Source organism: Arachis hypogaea, chromosome 18 (assembly GCF_003086295.3).
Source record: "Arachis hypogaea cultivar Tifrunner chromosome 18, arahy.Tifrunner.gnm2.J5K5, whole genome shotgun sequence".
Taxonomy (NCBI): Eukaryota; Viridiplantae; Streptophyta; class Magnoliopsida; order Fabales; family Fabaceae; genus Arachis; species Arachis hypogaea.
Window position 1 is genome coordinate 96104946 of NC_092053.1, and position 18498 is coordinate 96123443.

General features: G+C 35.1%; 2 long non-coding RNA genes across 2 annotated transcripts; one reads left to right on the forward strand and one right to left on the reverse strand.

The window, feature by feature from the left end:
* Positions 1 to 4251: 4251 nt before the first annotated feature.
* LOC140181665 (uncharacterized) lies at positions 4252 to 6121 on the reverse strand. The gene is made up of 3 exons (XR_011876702.1): positions 5655 to 6121; positions 5019 to 5440; positions 4252 to 4889 (listed from the first exon to the last, which is right to left on the reverse strand). It is a non-coding gene; the product is annotated as an uncharacterized lncRNA (long non-coding RNA).
* Positions 6122 to 6336: 215 nt separating this feature from the next.
* Positions 6337 to 7723, forward strand: LOC112773247 (uncharacterized). The gene is made up of 2 exons (XR_003187850.3): positions 6337 to 6780; positions 7146 to 7723. It is a non-coding gene; the product is annotated as an uncharacterized lncRNA (long non-coding RNA).
* Positions 7724 to 18498: the final 10775 nt, after the last annotated feature.

Here is an 18498-nt window from a genome sequence, read left to right on the forward strand (position 1 = left end):
TAAATTTAAAATTTTAATATTTAAATTAAATTATAAAAAATTCTCATTAGTTTTTGTAAACCCAGTTAATTAACCACTAATTAATCCATAAATTAAAAATTTATTCTATAAAATTAGAAATGTGAATTTTATGGTTTAATATGATAGAGAAAATTAAAATGAGAATTTTAACACCAATTTTAAAGAATTTGGCCTAAGATTGGACCAGACGGGCTAAACCGCCAACCAGGTCCGTATTGGGCAAGGGGGAAGAAGAGAGCTCCAATTTCACAAACCCTTGCTCCTAATCTTCAATCCTTGATAACTTTTGATCCGGAGCTCCGATCACTGCACCGTTTGAGGCCACGCGACCGCGGCGTCGAGCTCTAGCCCACAACTTCATTTGAGAGGTAAGCCACGATTTTATTTCAGTTTCCTCAGCCCTTGAGTTCAAAATTTAGTGGGTAAAAGTGTTGAGATTTTTGAGTTTTGATGTTATAGGATCCAATTAGCTTGAAGGAAAAGCTTAGTCTTGCCTCTTTGATCTTTGACTTGGTAAGATTCTCAACCCTAAGTGAAATACTTAAAATCTTGTGTTTGGTTATTGAGTTATTATGTTTGAATGTAATATTGTGGATTAGGTAGTGTGTATGTGTCTATTGGAGCTTGATTGAGGTTTTGGAAAGCTTTGAAGTGGAGCTATATGCTGGAAAATCTATTGGTGAGGTGTTGAGGCCTTGAAAGTTGAGGAGAAGTGAAATTAGAAGTGTTCCGGGTTGAGTGGAGAATCGGCCAAGGTATGGTTTTGGTTTCTTGTATTTAAAATGTAATGTAATGTGAAAACTTAAGCTAGATACCCTAAGATAGGAATTGAATTATTGATGTAGTTGACAGGTTGGTATAGATTGTATTATTATGTATGTGGTTAGTGATGTTGGAAGTTATAGCTTGATTGTGTGATGTGATTACCTTGATATCATGTTGGGGGCTAAGTGGATGTGGTAATTGATATGGGTAATTGATAATCCTTGTTGTGTATTATTGAATTTGGAAAGATTAGGGATTGTGGATGATGTTCTTGTTGATGGAGTATGTAATTGGTATGTGATATTGATTTGTATGTATAATGGTTGATTAAGTTGTGTATTGTTGGACTCGGATTATTGAGTTGATATTGGTAAAAATGGAGAGTTGATGTGTTATGGATTGAAGGAGGGAGTTGGAAGGTGGTTAAGGCTGAATTGGTAAGATTTTGGTTAGTTTTAAAAGGATTTGGAAGTGTATGTTTGAAAATTGAGGATTGTTGGTTTTGTTGAAAATTATAATTTTGGCCCAACTTTGTCCCGATTTGTGTCAAATTTATTTAGAAATAAAATTGGGTCCAAGATGTTTATGTCATTTGAAGAACGGAGGAAACATGTTTTAGAATAAGGAAGTTAAGCTTAAACAAAGTTTGGTGCATAAACTGAAAAATTGGGACTTAGCAGCTTTTTGTGTTGATGTATTACATGCATACGCATGCATCCCATACGCGGGCAAAATCGCATGCCCATGCGTACGCGTAACATGGGGATTTTGCGTACGCGAAACTCTCGTACGCGACCAGTCGATTCTGCCTGGTCCGCATGCATACACAAAATTGAGCAATGCGTACGCGTAATGGGCCAACATGCACGCTCACGCGTATGCGTGGCCCACGCGTACGCGGGACTTGGGATTTCTTTGGTGCTTACGCGTACGCGTGACCCTGTTTTCAGTAAATATGACTTTTGTGTTTTTAAAACCAAATTTCAAACTTCTAAGCCCCTATTTTCATCCTTTAAGTCCTAAATCATTATAAAATGCCTAGTAATTAAGAAGAAGCTAAGGAAAAGAGTAACTTGTGGATGAAGAAAAGGGAAAAACTATGAGAAATTATGACGAATAATGAATATATGGTTTATTGAGGATGATGGTGGAAGTGATGTATGTGATGTGAGCCGAATGCCTGTATGTGATAATAATTTATGGCTGGTTATAAATTATGATTTTTAGCCAGATGGCTGAGATAAAAACTGATTTTTGGCTGAGTATGAATGCATATATGCTGATTGATTGATATTGTGATTGTTGCAGTTCCACCTATCTGAAATACAAGTTTCCCTGGGTGAAAGCAGTGGCTAGCCACCATGTGCTCCGGGTTGAGACTCGATACTCTGCTGACCCTATGTCGTAAGTGTGGCCGGACACTGTGAAAGTTCCAGATGAGCTCGCCCCCGTGGATAAACACCAGTGTGGGTGTTGTCTATATATATATATGATTGTGGATAACTCGAGTTGGGGATGCGCGACAGAGGGATAGTCCATTGGTTAGCTACCAGGACTTGTCGTGTTGGCTTTATAACCAACAGATGAGACTCATCAGCCACTAGGACAGGCATGCATCATATGCATCTATATGTTTGTTGGTGTGTTTTGTTTTGGATTGCCTAAGTGATTGCATAACTACTTGCTACTTGGTTATTTGCTATATTTGAATCTTATTTATGATTTTCCTTGTTTGTAATAATTGTGTTTGTGGCATTTGGTTTCGATGGTGGTTGGGAGGTTTGGAGGAATTGGATTGGGGAGTATCACTACAAAAAACATCACTTTTAGCGGCCATTTATTTTGCTTTTAGTGCAATAAAAATAGCCGCTAATACATTTACTGGCAATTAGATATTAGCTTCTTATGCTTATCGCTAAAAGGTTTTAGTGGCAATTACAACATTTGCCGGTAAAGACCTTTTTAATGGCTGCAAAAAGTGTATAATTTTTAGTGGCCATTTTTTTGGCAATTTATATGGCCACCAAAAGTATTTCTAAGATTGCAATATTATTCACTTTATTTGGCCATTACTATTGCCGCCAAAAGTTATTTTACCGGCAATTTATATGCCACTAAAAATAATTCTAAAATTGTAATATTATTTCCTTTTAGTTGCCATTACTATTGTTGCTAAAATCTTAAGATTTTTTTAATTATACTCACTCTTTTAAAAATAACAACCTATCATTTTTCTAAAATTTCAAATTATTTTTACCAACATTTATTATTATTGTACATAATATAAATATACTAAAATTAATTATTACAAAATAAAATATTTTATTAAATTCAATTAAATATTTATACACAAAGTTCTCTTGAAAAGTAATAAAGCATAATACAAATTTAAACAACACAAATACTATAATTCTATGTTATATCAATGATTAGCACATAGTTAATGATTAAAAGTAAACAAATAGAGCCTAACACAGATGAAATACAATAATACAGCAGAGAGAATGAAGCAAAGTTTCCAATTTTAAATTAACCAGGATCCAGCTCTAACATCATCTTGGTCATATGTACGGAGAACAAATCTGTCAAGCCATAATGGGAACAAGATTTACTTATATACACACCTGGATGGTAGCTAAGAATTTTCACAGCAAAAATTGGTACCAACTTGTTTATTGATACAAATTTAGCCAATGCTCGTGATATGTGGTGCGGAATTTATAACCCACAAACTAACCAGCAAGTGCACCGGGTCGTACCAAGTAATACCTCAGGTTAGTTAGGGTCGATCCCACGAGGATTGATGGACTAAGCAACAATGGTTGATTAATTTACTTAGTCAGACAAACAAAAAATGGTGTTTTGAGAGTTCAAAAGCCTAAACAATAAATTCAGAATATTAGAAATCAAGCAGAAAATGGATTGTGAAATATATATGAGAAAACAGTTAAGGTTTCAGAGATATCTATCTTCTGGATTGACTTTTCTTACTAACAATTTTAATCATGCAATATTCAATTCATAGCGAACTATATGTGACTAAACCCTAATTTCTTAGACCTTTTTAATCTCCTCTAACCTTCATCAACCGCCAATTCCTTGGTCACTTAATTCCAATTAGAGGGTGAAGTTCAATTCTAGTTTATCTGCCACAAAAACCCTAATTACCCAAATATAAGAGGATTATATGTCACATATCCCGTTAAGTCTAGATAATTAGAAATTTAGGAGAAATTATTTTCAAGATGTTGCTCAAGTAAAGAGCTTTTCGAAGTTATACAAGAACTCAATTAGAACCAAGGTCATACTTCTGTTCCACCCAGATTTATAAACTAAAGAACGAAAATAATTCTTGAATTATAAATCAGTACATGAATTAAAATAGAAAAGTAATATTATCAATCCATACAATAGACAGAGCTCCTAACCTTAACAGTAGAGGTTTAGTTGCTCATGGTTCAGAGAGAAAACTAAGATTCTGAAAAATTGTAAATTGCGGAATGAGGTAGAAGAGAGAAGAGAAGAGCCCGAAGAGCTGATTCTTTTTTCCTTTTATATCTAATCCTAATTAATGTAAATTATATTTTGTAAAACTAAATAATATCTTTTCCTATTTTTAAAATAAAATTGAAGCTTAATCAAAATAAATAGGAGATTGCATGCTGGGTTTGAGGAGAGCTGGGGACCACTTGAATCCTTAATAACCCACGCCCAACTTGAGAGTGAGCTGTGCCTTACTTGGAGATTTGTTGCACCTTACTTGAGGAGTCAAGATTGTTGCGGGTTGTTGTTATGCATTGCACCTAACTTGAGAAATTTCAAGTTAGGCGCAGCCTTGGTCAATGGAGTATAGGTTATCTTGGCGCCTAACTTGAGAATTCTCAGGTTAGGTGCCACCGTTGCTGACTTTATTGAGAAGAGGTATAAACTATTATATATCATTGGAAAGCTTCAAAAGTTAGCTTTCCAACGCCACTAGAATCACATCCATTGGACCTCTGTAGCTTGATTTATTCAGGTTTGAATGCAGAGAAGTCAGGGTTGACAGCATCATTCACATTCTTCTCTTTTTCTGCGGAAACTCCATCAAATCCAGCTGAATGCTACCTAAAATAAATAGAATTGCACACGAATCAAATTAGCATCCATAGTGGCTAAAAGATAATTAATTCTTAATTAAACTCAACAAATTGAATGCAAATTCACTAGGAAAAGATAGGAAAGATGTTCACACATCAATATGACATACATCTCTCCTGATGCATGACAAAAATTACAACCTTAAATGCAAACAGGAAGTGCATACTTCAGGTTTGTCATCATCTCCTTCATCTTCCAACATCTCTCTAGCCGCTTCTAATTTTCTACGCTTTCTCGGCAAATTTTTTTGCATTGGTTAAAAATCCATCATGCAATTACTGAATAATGCATGGAAACAAGTTCGAATATATATCCTAATAGGTACAATAATAAAAACCACGTTCTTATTATGTGAGACAATAATATATATCAAATTTGACGAATATCACAACAATGAAACAATAAATTTTACCTTCACTGCTTTTGCAGCAACCTTCTTTTCTGTCTCTGTTACAAACCAGGTTCTTTGGGGATGGGAAAAGATCTCTTCCTTATGAGTAATCATGTTTTTAGCCTGCCCATTTTATAAGAGCATGATTATATTTAAATGGAAAATCTTAGGAATGAGAAAATACAGAGAGTGAATGAAAGGTTCAAAGCCACGTAATATAATACCACTATTAGGAAGTACTATTTCTTAAACAATAATGTGAAGTGAACACACAGAATTGTAATCCAAGGCATCCCAGAACTCCAAGAAAATAAAAAAATGAATCGCTGATCTATACCTTTTTGGGCCCCATTTCAGCTTTTCTTAGGGCTCTTTCTTCCCTGGACCCCAAAAAAAGAAAAATTAAGAATTTGAGATGCAAAAATACAGTACAGTAGTTATTACACGAGCAGCCACATTAGTTGCAATAAAAAAGTCAACTTCTTGCTTCCTGAATTGTTCAAAAGCCTACCAAGCATGAGCAAAAAAATCCTAGCATAACACAAATATAAATATTAAGCAAACCTTACTGCTAATTTATTAATTTAAGAAACATACTTCAAGGCGCTGGGCTTGAGTAAGATTTCCTTGAAGCTCAGTAGCTTTCAAACCAGCTAATCCAAATATAATCTTCAACCTATGTGCAGCTTGCATTGTTCCACTGTACGTAGAGATGATAGATAATCTACAAGAAGTTAGAGAAAATAAGGCTAGCAGAATGAAGTCAGTGCAAATGAAGGAGCTAGGAAGTATACTTAAATCTAAAAGGTGGGAATAGTAATGTTATAATTACCGTGGCAGAAAAGGACTTGAGTCACATGACACAGTCCGGCAGAAAAGTTGCAGTGCCCAATGTTCTGAAAACCGGTTCGGACAAATGTTAAAACTACCAATTTCAAAAACTACAATTGAACAGTCGAATCGGCCGGGAACTGGTCGGTCGAACCGAACCGTGACCCAGCTGGTTTTTTGAATAAGGGGAAAATGAAGAACGCGTTACTCTGTGCTGTGCCCCTCCCCCTTTCGTTCCTAACTTTCCTTCCTTCATTCTCCTCAGATCAAAGAAAGAAAACCCTAGCTACTCTCCACAGTCTCCGAATAGAGTAAGTGAGCCATTACCGTCGTCCGTGGTTGTCCGAGGCTTCTCTCTTCTTCCTCGCTTGGCGTCCATCCTCCATCGTCTTCATCCTACGCGCCGTCGTCTCGTCGCCGTTTGTTTATTACAAAAAAAACAAAGCTTCGGTAGCGTTGAGAGCCCCTTGCCCCTTCTCTCCTTCTTCATTTTCCAGAACTCAACTCAACTCAACGTCAAGGCCTCTCAACCAAAGAAAAATTTAAAAACCCTAGCCTCAGCTGCCGTTCATTTGTCCATCGATCCACTGCCACCGTCTGTTCATAAAACCCCAGAGCCCCATACTTCAAAGGTCAGTTCACTGCTCAATTCTTCTGCATTTTTTATGCCCTGTTTAATGATTATTTGATTACTGATTATTTGAATATTTTGTATTAATTTTTTTGAATGATTATTTGATTACTGATGAGCCCTGGTTCTGTTATGTTCCTGTTTTGTGTGTTGTGATTTCGTTGATTATTGAAGATCTTGTGATAATTGATTATTTGATTACTGCATTATCGTCTTTTGCACCTTTGTTGTCAATTCATATGTAGATGTTAATGGTTTGACATTCAACAGGATTTAAGATAGCTTTTGTTATTATTTTTGTTTATTTTTTAATTTTTTATTGAAAATTGATATTAAATTGGCCCTTCTGTGTCTTTCTCTTTATAGATGCTTACTTGGGTATCCCTTCAAGTGTCCCAAGCTGCAGATTACTCCTAAGAATGGCTTATCAGAAAGTGACACTGATAAACTATTGTCACTCCTCCATGATCAGATATGATCTTGGTTTATACCTCAGTATATGTCTCTACTCGTACGCTTCAGCGTTGTTGTTGAATTGTTGACCTTTGGTGCATTTGTTGTGTTATAGGTAGTGTTGTAGTAATATTTATGGCTAGGATGAATATTGGTTAGCAATAGAATGCTTTGATATTTTTGGTTCCTTGGTGTCAATGTTGAGAGCAATTAAGAGCAAGCATATGTTATGATGCCCAAGTTGGTAGAAAATGAGCCACAAGGTGGAAGAAGTATCAAGTATGTATTATTAAATTAAAAGATTTTTAAAAGCATGACTTGTACATTATCTAAAGAAAGTTGAGGTAGGATTCAATATTGAGGTAGTTGAGACCTGAATGGCAAGAACAAGTTACTAAACCAAGCATATTTCTATGTAATCTTATTTTGAATTCTTCATGTGTTCTTCCTTCTTTTAATTCTTTGAATGTAACTACTGATCTTTCTTGGTACCCAGGAGTTTACTAGACATGTTTCAGTTCAATTATTTCCTCACTTCATTTCATTTAATCATATATTCATGTTCTTTTTCTTTTCCAAAATTAGTTGCTCTTTTTATTTGCATAGCTGTTATGACATTGTTTGTTTATTGAAGCTTCAGTTTTTACTAAAATTGAAGCCTTTCTCTTAATTCATGTATTTTTATTTCTTGTTTATTCTGAATTTTGGTTACAATTCATCCTAGAGAAGCTTTCTAACAACATTCAGTTGTTTGTCATCAAATTAGAAACCTTGGACAATGATTCATTAGAGTGTTTTTATTTATAATTATATTTTAGAGTATTTATTTATAATTTATTTATTATCTATTATAAAACAGTTTTTTCGGTTGGACCATGGTTGAATCGATTGGACCAGTAGACCAGTGACAAGAACGGTTTGATGACCGGTTCAGTTTTCAGAACCTTGGCAGCGCCTTAAATAACCAAAGGAGACCACGATATGGTTAAAAATCATACCAACCATATATGGCTAAGAATTAGTTGTAATTAACATTTTAATCTTGAAACCAATGCACACTTGCTTTAGAAACAATTAAAAGACAAACCCCATCATAGCCTTGGTAATCCAATAAAAACAAAACAAGAACCTACTAAGACAAGATTCTGACACATCAAGAACATTATAAGTGGCCTAAGCACTAATTTAACAAGGATATTTTTTTATAATAATATAAAAGCATATAAAACTATTAAACTAAACTAAAAGAAGGGCATGCCTAGACAATTTTAAACTAAAGATATAAAAGACACCTTTAGTGAGGCTAATTCCCGCAACCCTTGCTCGACAAAAAGCATGCTCTCAATATTTCCATCCTCTGTAAGGTCCTTCAAGTCACGTTTATTTTCTTCCTCATCTACACTGCGACCTATGTGTAGTAGAAAAAAAAAAGAAACAATTGAGAGTAGTCAATCACTACAACTAATTGTTGAGAGTTGAATAAGGCAAATGAAAAAAGTTAGAAATAAAAATCACTACAACTAGATATATTTTAGAGCTATCAATTACAACAAAATGGAAGTTTCTTCTAATACAAAGCTAATACTTTCTAAATATTTTATGAAATAGGAAGATGAAATTGCATTGCATTTTATAAGGGTTCTTCCTCTTTGAGTCTCACTTCTTGAATAAGGGTATTTTTTATGCCCAAAACAACAACATTTTACTTTGATAATTCCTATAATCCAAACCATGAAACCTATTTACGTTACTTAGCGTTTACAGGAAATAGAAACCTACAACTTCACACTTCTGTGACTGTTATCAAATAAAGTAATGAACACCCCTATACCTCCCTATGTACACCATAATACAATAGAATGATAAAAATTTTGTTTTGCAATTGACTCTAGGTTGTAAAGATTTTGGCCATCAAATGAAATCGCCACAGGCTCATAGATGCAATTTAAGACAAGGGATGTTGCAAATTTATTGGTTGCTCTGCTGTGGCAGGAAGGACCTTATACGGTGGATTATCATAGTTGAAGAAAGCAGAGAAGTGAATGTGGTCGTCCATCATCAGATTAGGATTCTTAATGTTGGAAAAATTAGAAAGAGACCAGAGCACAAGATTTCTTTTAATTCTCAAAGTTTTTCACACATCAAATTAGATTTAGTTAAGTCTGATACTTAATCTTGAATTTAGTCAATTTTGAATAAGAATATAATGCACAACTAAAATTGAATTCTTCCTATAGCATGTCATATAGAGATTATTAAACAAAAGGATAAATTTAGTTCAATTGTTGAACATAAAAGATACAAGCAAAACAAGTTACCTTTTCCGCCTTGGCAGCAGCTTTCGTAGCATTGCCATATAATTATTTTCTAACAGATAGCTGACGCTTGAGCTTCCTATCTTTCAAATCCTAGAAATTAAGAGTAAGAGATAATATCTAATTCGATGTAACAGTTCCTAATTTCAAAATTCAGAGTTCAAAATTGTAATGAAATCAAGTTCAGCTAACCCTAACTATTAGATATTATCAAATTTATGCAGAATTTCACATCAAGAGAAGACCTACCGGCGGTGACGATCTTGTGCATCTATGTGCAAGAGCTGCGATAGTGCAAGCGGCGGAGATGTGGTGTTGCAACAAGAGCAGCAACGGTGGTTGGAAGGCCTTGGCGACATAGATCTGAGATGAACAAATAATGATAGAGATGCAGATCTGAGGTGGATTGGATGGAAACGAAGTCTAAGGAGTAGGATGATGGAAGGAGGCTATCCGCAATGGTTACGGTGGTGGTGATGGTGGTCGGCGATGGCAATGGTTATGCGAGTTAACCCAGGCCAGTAGCGAAATCAATATTTCGTTGATGAAGAAAAGAGAGAGCGAGAAAGCGAAGAGAAACAAGGGATGGAGAGAGTTTGGGGAAGCTCGCAGGTGAAAGAGGAAGGCGAGACGCGTTGTGTGAAAGTGAAATTTTCATTTCTTTCTCTTACAGTGTTTTCAATTTGATTTATGGATGAGATAAAAAATAAGGTGAGAATAAGAGTTTAGCGGCAATAATGACAATAGCTACCATAATAATTTAAAAAAATTATAATTAAAAGTAAAAAAGATAATAATTTTCCGACAATAGTAATAATGGCCACTAAAACATACAGTAATAATCACAAATATATAATTACCGCAAAAACATAACTTAAATTAAGAAATTAGTGGCCATTATATTATTGCCACTAAAAGTTTGTCGCTAAAACATAATTTTCTTGTAGTGTATTAGATAGTCTGAAGACCTTAGCTAGTTACCCATTTTAATTTCATGGTTTAGCTATGTTTTTAAGCTTTAATTATCTGTTGGAAGTTCTAGGATTGCCTTCGGCTTTCCTAGGACATTATATGTTAGATATGTAGGCACTGTTAGCATGCTGAAAACCTCCGATTCTCACCATGCGGATTTTGTGATTTTCAGATGCAGGACGTGAGGCTCCTCGCTGAGGCATGCTGGAGACTTCTGATTTAGCAAAGATCCTTAGCTCTCGGGACTTTATTTTAGTTATCTGTACTTACTTAGATACTTATTATCTCCATTGTTTATATATACTGTATTGACTCCTCTTAGAGGTTATTTTGGAGACTCAGGTTTTGTATCTCTGTATTTTGGGTTTTCTTTTAGGTTTTCCTATATATCTATATATGTATAACTTTGTGCTCGGACCGGTTACGTTTGCGAACTGAGACCTGAGCTTTGCTATCTGTATCTTGGCACTCTATTGTACATATATCCGTGTCAGCTTACTTTATCTACTTCGTTTACGTTATCGATCGGAGTGTTGCACTTTTCAATTTAACGCTTTTATTTTATCCCTTTTTCTTCAAAGGCTCCTAGTTAAAGATCCTTTTCACTATTATTATATATAAATTTACTTTTAGAGGTCGTAATACCTCACCACCTCTGTCTTATGACTTAAGCATGAGGCTCTGTGTGGTAGGGTGTTACATTTTTAATTATTGAAATTTGTAAATTTTAAATATATGAAATACCCAAAATCATAAAAAATATATAAGAACCTTAATTATGTTAAACTCAAATGATCAAAACCTGATTTAGTTACAAAAAAAATTCTTGAATTTTATAACAAAGAAATACCTTGTTACAAACAATCTAAATTTTGTGACAAAATAGTTTTTTATTACAAAACAATTGGAATTTTTGAAAAAATGGCTATTTTGTTATAAAATAATTGTGTTTTTTTAGTGCTGAGTCGTGCTATTTTTGTCGCTGTCGACAAACGCATGGAAGGCGCGCGACTGAGTGTGAAGCAGTGTCAAAATAAAAAGCAACGATGACCTTGAGTGTGGGATCGAAGGCATTGAAAGACTGGAGACGAGAGAGCTTGAGAAATGAGTAACAAGATTTTTTTTAACGTCAAACGACGTCGTTTTGAGGTTGGGGTTTCTTTTTATTTCAAATTGTAAAAAAAGAGATAAAATAGTAATTTAGGGTAATTATAATATAATATAATTATTTTAATTTAAATATAAAAATATTTAATTAATTTATTTTATTCATAAAATTTTAATTGTTTAAATTAAAATTTTTAATTTTTATTATTTTACAATTACTTAAATTTTAATTATAATTATGTACAATGATCAATTATTAAAAAACATTATATAACAGTCTTAATTAATTAAAACCGTGACCATAGATCCTTTTAGGTCACTCTTTAAAACTGTGACCATAGATCTCTTTAGATTACTCCCAAAAACCGTGACCATAGACTCCTTTTAGGTCACTTTTATGTAAAACCGTGGCCATAGACCGTTTTAGGTCATCCACAAAAACCATAACCGTAGACCCTTTAAGCTACTCCCAAAATTGTGATTATAGAACCTTTTAGGTCACCCCCCAAATCCGTGACCATAGATACCTTTAGGTCACTCTTTAAAACTGTGGTCATGGGCCCTTTTAGGTCACCCTTTCTTAAAACCGTGACCATAGACCCTTTTAGGTCACTAATCAAAACCGTGACTATAGACTCTTTTAGGTCACCTCCCAAAACTGTGACCATAGACCCCTTTAGATCACCTAAAACTGTGACCATGGACCTTTTTAGGTCACTTTTTTTGAAAAATCGTGACTATTGGTACTTTGTGGTCCGCTTTTTTTAAAATTCGTGACTGAAAAAACGTGGCAATAGACCCAAAATATTGTAGTGAGCGTAGGGCAGTGTTTAGGCTAACATGAAGATTAGGATTCCATTTTTCAGAAGTAAAAATATGGATTCCAATATTTTGATATCTCAATGCTTTACCAATCGGCCCTTGTCGAGAATAATCACGTTGATTTTTACGTAAGAAACAAGCCTGGAATCTTGAGAGGTCATATTTGCACAAAATTGCCTAACCAAATCAGGATACATTTTGCTACGAATAGCAAACAAAGGCAGCCATCCTTGGCGGCTAAAAGTTTGAGTGAAATTCAAACCTTTTTCTGCCAGGATTTCTAGTGAAATCAATTTTGGAGCAACAATGAGTCTATCAATGATATCATTTGAAAAAAAATGTCAATTGGTCATGTTCAAAAATTGTTTGGAATCAAAATGTTCTTTTGGAAGCTTTGCATATTCAGATTTATCGGCTATCGGGTCATGCAATTTGGGCTCAACAATGGGATTAAGAGAGAAACAAGAATCCATACCACGGGTTCTAGGAGGAGGAAGAGAGGCTTTATGGGTTTCTTCTTTCTCTGTGACTGGCCTCTTTTCTCTCGTAGAGTTAGGGCACGAAGAACTTGGTTCAGAGGTTGTAGCGGCGCGACGAGTGGGGGTCTTGGTTGTGACCATGGATTCAACAGTTGTTAGAGGTTGAGAGGCGTGTTGTGGTGGTGATGTAGGAGTGATTTCAATGAAGATGGTAGTGGTTGAAGGTTGAGTGTTTCAAGTATGAGGGTATATGTGATATCATTTTCTTCTAATAATTATCTTCCTTCTTGGCATTTTAACCTAACACTAGAGTAGTTATATAAAATTCGGGTGAGAAGGATGTAAAGTGGTGGTGATTAATGCTGAGTAAAGAGTAGTTAAGAAATGTTTATAGAATGACAAAGGTTTTATAACTGATGCAAGAATAAAATAAAATCACTTTAAAATAGGAAACATTTTGAAATTGATTTGAAAATGAATTTTGGAAAAGATTTTCAAAATAAATAAAATTATTAGAGCAAAAAAAATCAAATAAAATATGTGTTAATGTAATAAGAAAATAATTTTGAAAGTAATGCAGAGATCACATAATAATTCAAGAAAGATATAAAGGTGACAACTTGAAAATTTGAATGTATTCATCATTTGCCCAGAATATCTCTTCACATTCTGCAAGATAAAATCTCAAAAAATCTTGCCAGATCAGTTAAAACATATCAGTAGCACTTGAAATTCCCAAAGCAATTCTTAATTTACAAAATCTATCCTCAGCTAAGGGTTTAGTGAATATTTCAATTAATTGATTGTCTGATTTAACAAACTGAACATCAATATTTCTCTTTTGTACATGTTCATATATTGAGTAATATTCACTTTAATATATTTAGTATGAAAGTGCAAAACTAGATTTTTGAAAATGTTAATGGCACTTGTAACAACCGGAGTTTTTCACGTAAAAACCGTTTTAATAAAATAATTTTAGTGTCCAGAATAGATTAAAAATTTAAAAGTTTTAATTTGAAAATATAAAGGTAAAAATTGATTTCAATGAATTTTTCTGAGTTAGAAAATGTATTTTCTGCAAAGAACCGAGAAAAACTGCGAACCGGCAGCCGAACCGGTCGAACCGATTTAAGTCTGTTCGGTACTGTGTTTTGAGAAAAATAAGATTTTGAAAATTGATTTATTTTTTTGAAAGGATAAAAAATAATTTATCAATCGAAAACCGGACACTAATCTTAAAGGTTTTGGCCCAAAGTAGGCCAAACGGACCAAAAACGCTAACGGGTTGGATCGAGCCCAAACCGGGCCCAAGGCCCAACATATATAAGCTCACTATTCACCTTCATCTTCCGGGCGCCATAACTTAAGCTTTGGAACTCTAATTGACGAGCCGTTTACGGCCACGCGAAGCTCTTGATGAGCTCTTCCTTTCTATCTAAGAAAATTTGGTAAGTACTCGAAACTCATTCCCCAGTTTCCTGCCCTAACTTCCGTATTTTTGGGGTTTGGTTTTTGAGTGGATTTTGTAGTTTTGCTTATTTAGGTGATCTTTAGTAGCAGGTAATTGTTGGAAATTGCCCCAATCCTTTTTTGACAAGGTAATCCTTTTGGTGTTGTATGTTATGGTTTCTAGGTTTTGATTTTGTTATATATATGACGTTAGATTGAGTTTTGGTGTTTGTTGGAGTTGGCTGAGGCTTTGGATCAAGCTTGGTGGCCTCGTTTTGGTGTTTGGTGCGTTTGGGAATCAGCCAATGTATGGTTTTGATTTTCTCTATATAGTATATAATATTCATGGACACTTATGCTAGTGACCCATAGGATAGGTTTGAATTAAAATGGTTGTTGGGCTGTTAAATGATGATGTATGATGATTTGTGATGGATTGATGATTTTTGAGTTTGATTATGATGATTGATTAGGATATGATAATGATGAATGATTGTGTGAAGTTGAGAAGTGTATTGGTATGATATATGTGATATTGAGGTTGATGATATGGTAATTTGGTTGAAAAAGTTGAATGGGGATTGATTATATTGTTACACATTTGATGTTGATGGTTGAGAATAGTGAAATGTGATGAAAAAATTGTATAAATGGTGAATTTTGACCTAAGAGGGTCAATTTTGCTGTAAATGGAAGTTTGGTATCATTTTGGTTGGATGTGGTTTGAGAATGCGGAAAAATATAGTACTTGTGGCTTTTGGTAAAAAACTGATTTTTAGTGAACTTTGATGGGTTATAACTTGTGCAATAGTTTTTAAAAATTGTTGAAACTTATTTAGAATTAAAGTTTATTGAAAGGTCTTCAAATTGATATAAAGTTTGTAAAATTTGGCTTTTTGTAGAGGAAATTATGATCATTCAAAGTTTGGTGTCAAAATCTGAAATTTTGCAAAGTTACAGAATTTTGATGTGACCAACGTCATGCATGCGCGTGGTCGACGCGTGTAGTGCGGTGTTTATAACTCACAGACTAACCGGCAAGTGCACCGCGTCGTACCAAGTAATACCTCAGGTGAGTGAGGGTCGATCCCACGAGGATTGAAGGACTAAGAAACAATGGTTACTTGAATTACTCAGTTAGGCAAACAGAAATTGGTGTTTGAGAGTTCAAAGAGCATTAAACAGTAAATTCATAGTTCAAAAACAGGCAAGTAAATAAGTTGGGAATAAAATATGGAGAAAGCAGTTAAGGCTTCAGAGTTATCTATTTTCCGGATTTACTTTTCTTACTTACTATTTTAATTATGCAGGATTTAATTCATGGCAAACTATGTGTGACTAGACCCTATTAGACTTTTCTAGTCTCCTCTAAAATGCATCAACAGCCAATTCCTTGGTCAATTAATTCCAATTAGAGGGTGATGATCAAATTCCAATTTATATGCCACAAAAACTCTAATTACCCAAAAATAAAAGGATTATATGTCACGTATCCCGTTAAATCCAGATAATTAAAATTTAGGAGAATATGTTTTCAAGTTGTTGTTCATGTAAAGAGCTTTCCCAAGTTATACAAGAACTCAAATAGAAAGAGGGTCATACTTCCGTTCCACCCAATTTAATAAGATAAAGAGCGAAAACAATTCTTAAATTATAAATCCATACATGAATTAAAATAGAAAAGCAATAAAATCAATCCATACAAATAGACAGAGCTCCTAACCTTAACAATGGGAGACTAGTTGCTCATGGCTCAGAGAAGAAAACTAGGATTCTGGTAAACTGTAAAATACGGAATGTAAATTTTAATAGAATCCCCCATAGGGAAGAAAAGTTTCTCCCTTTTATATCTAATCCTAATAATTTAAAATCTAATTTCTAAAACTTCAAAAAATATCTTTTCCTAAAAATAATATTTGAATTTAAATCAGAATAATCAGCAAGTCTTCAGTTGATGGGTGGGGACCACTTGTTCTCTCCACTCTGCAGCTTCTAATATGTGTTTTCTGGGCTAGAAATTGGGTCAAAACAACCCAGAAATCGCCCCTGGCATTTTTCTGCGTTTTCTGCACGCGGCGCATGTCACGCATACGCGTCAGTGATGCGTACGCATCGATGGTCTTTTTCGCGAGTCACGCGGACACGTCAGGTACGCGCACGCGTCGCCGTGCTAATCTTCAAATCACGTGTACGTGTCAGTCACGCGCACGTGTCGCCATAGAAAGCTCTAAATCACGCGTGCGCGTACTTGTCGCTCCTCGCTGCCATCTTCTTTAATTCTTGTGCTACAGAAACTCCATCAAATCCAGCCGAATGCTACCTAAAATAAACAAAATTGCAAAAGACTCAAAGTAGCATCCATATTGGCTAAAAGATAATTAATTCTTTATTAAACTCAACAATTTATATGCAAATTCACTAGGAAAAGATAGGAAAGATGCTCACACATCACAACACCAAACTTGAACTGTTACTTGTCCTCAAGCAACCAAAACTAATATAGGCTTAGGATGTGAATTTGCATGAGAATGAGAGTTCGATTAAACTCATGTCTCTTCTTATAGTGGGGTTTACAACTGCAATCCTGAATAGTTTTGGCATCTCACTCTCCTTTGAATCAGAAGGATGTTACTTTCATTTGGAATTAGAATCCAGATAATATTATGAATTCTCTGATCTTTTGTAACTCAATTTAATCCTTGAACACAGCAAATTTCTTCTGGTGCTTTGCACTTTGAGCCTAGCCGTGACTTTAAATGTTTTGTCTCAAGCTTTACTTGACACAGAAACACCTCAAGCTTTATTTTTTTTCAGTTATTCCCAGACAGTGGTGCTCAAAGCCTTTGGCGTACTCTGCAATTGATCTCGACTCTAAATGTTTTGTCTCAAGGATTACTTGACACAAGAACACCACAAGCATGTGACTAGGGGAACAACTCTTTCAGCTTTTAATCATATCTGACCTCCCTAGTCATTGATTCTCAGAGCCTTGGACCTTGCTCTTATTTTTTTTTTGCTGTTTCTTTTGCTTCAAGGATTAAACTTTCATTAATTTCAGGGAAATCATAATCATTCTCTAAATTTCTGTTCCTTATACATCAACATTCTTTGATTCAAATTTAAATATGCACTGTTCATATCATGCATTTAGAATTACAGAAAATACCACCATATCTAAGTAAATAAGACTATTCTTCAATATAAACTCACTTTCTCATGCAATACATCACTTCTGTATTTTTTATTTGAATTCAAGCTTAGTGAGTAATACATGAGACATCTTTTCAAAATTAAAGCAATTAAGAGAAAACTAAACTAGACCTAGGATTCTAACTAATAAAGGATCATACAATAAATAAAGCAAAATAGCAGAAAACTGGAACATAATATAGTAAAAGCGGGAAGGAATATAGAAAGAAAGGAACTCAACCACCTTAGTTATCCTAGCGGTCATTTTATTCTTCAGGTTGTGCTCCTTCGTGAAGATGATTCGCCTCCCTTTTGGTGCCATTAAAAAAAAAACAGAAAATCCATAAGCGAAGCGTCAACACCAAAGTTAAAGGTTTGCTTGTCCTCAAGCAAAGAAGAACAGAAAACAAAAACAAATAGTAAGATGAAAGAAGAATAAAAGGATAAAAGAACAAGAGAGAATTAGGATTGGGAGAGAGAGAAAGAAAATTAAAACTGGGCGGCGAACTTGTGTAATTGTGCGGCGCAAGCGACGCGTACGCGTACGGCACGCGTACACATGGGGCGCGAAAATTTCATAATGACGCATGAGCGTCAGGCACGCGTCCGCGTGCCCTTGGTTTTGTGCGATTCGCGCAAAGCCAGCCGCGCGCACGCATAACTCTCTATTCGCGTGGCTTGGGAACCAATAATTTCATACGACGCATGCGCGTCATGCACGCACACGCGTGGATGGCCCTTTGTGTCAATGACGCGCACGCGTCAATGACGCGCACGTGTCAGGGACACGTACGCGTGAACAAGTTTTGTGCTTCTAGCACACTTCCAGCCCCAAGCAGCACAACTCTCTGCCCAAACACTTATTTACGTCGATTTTAAGGTCACGCATATGCGTCGATGACGCGTACGCGTGGAGTGCCAAAATCACGA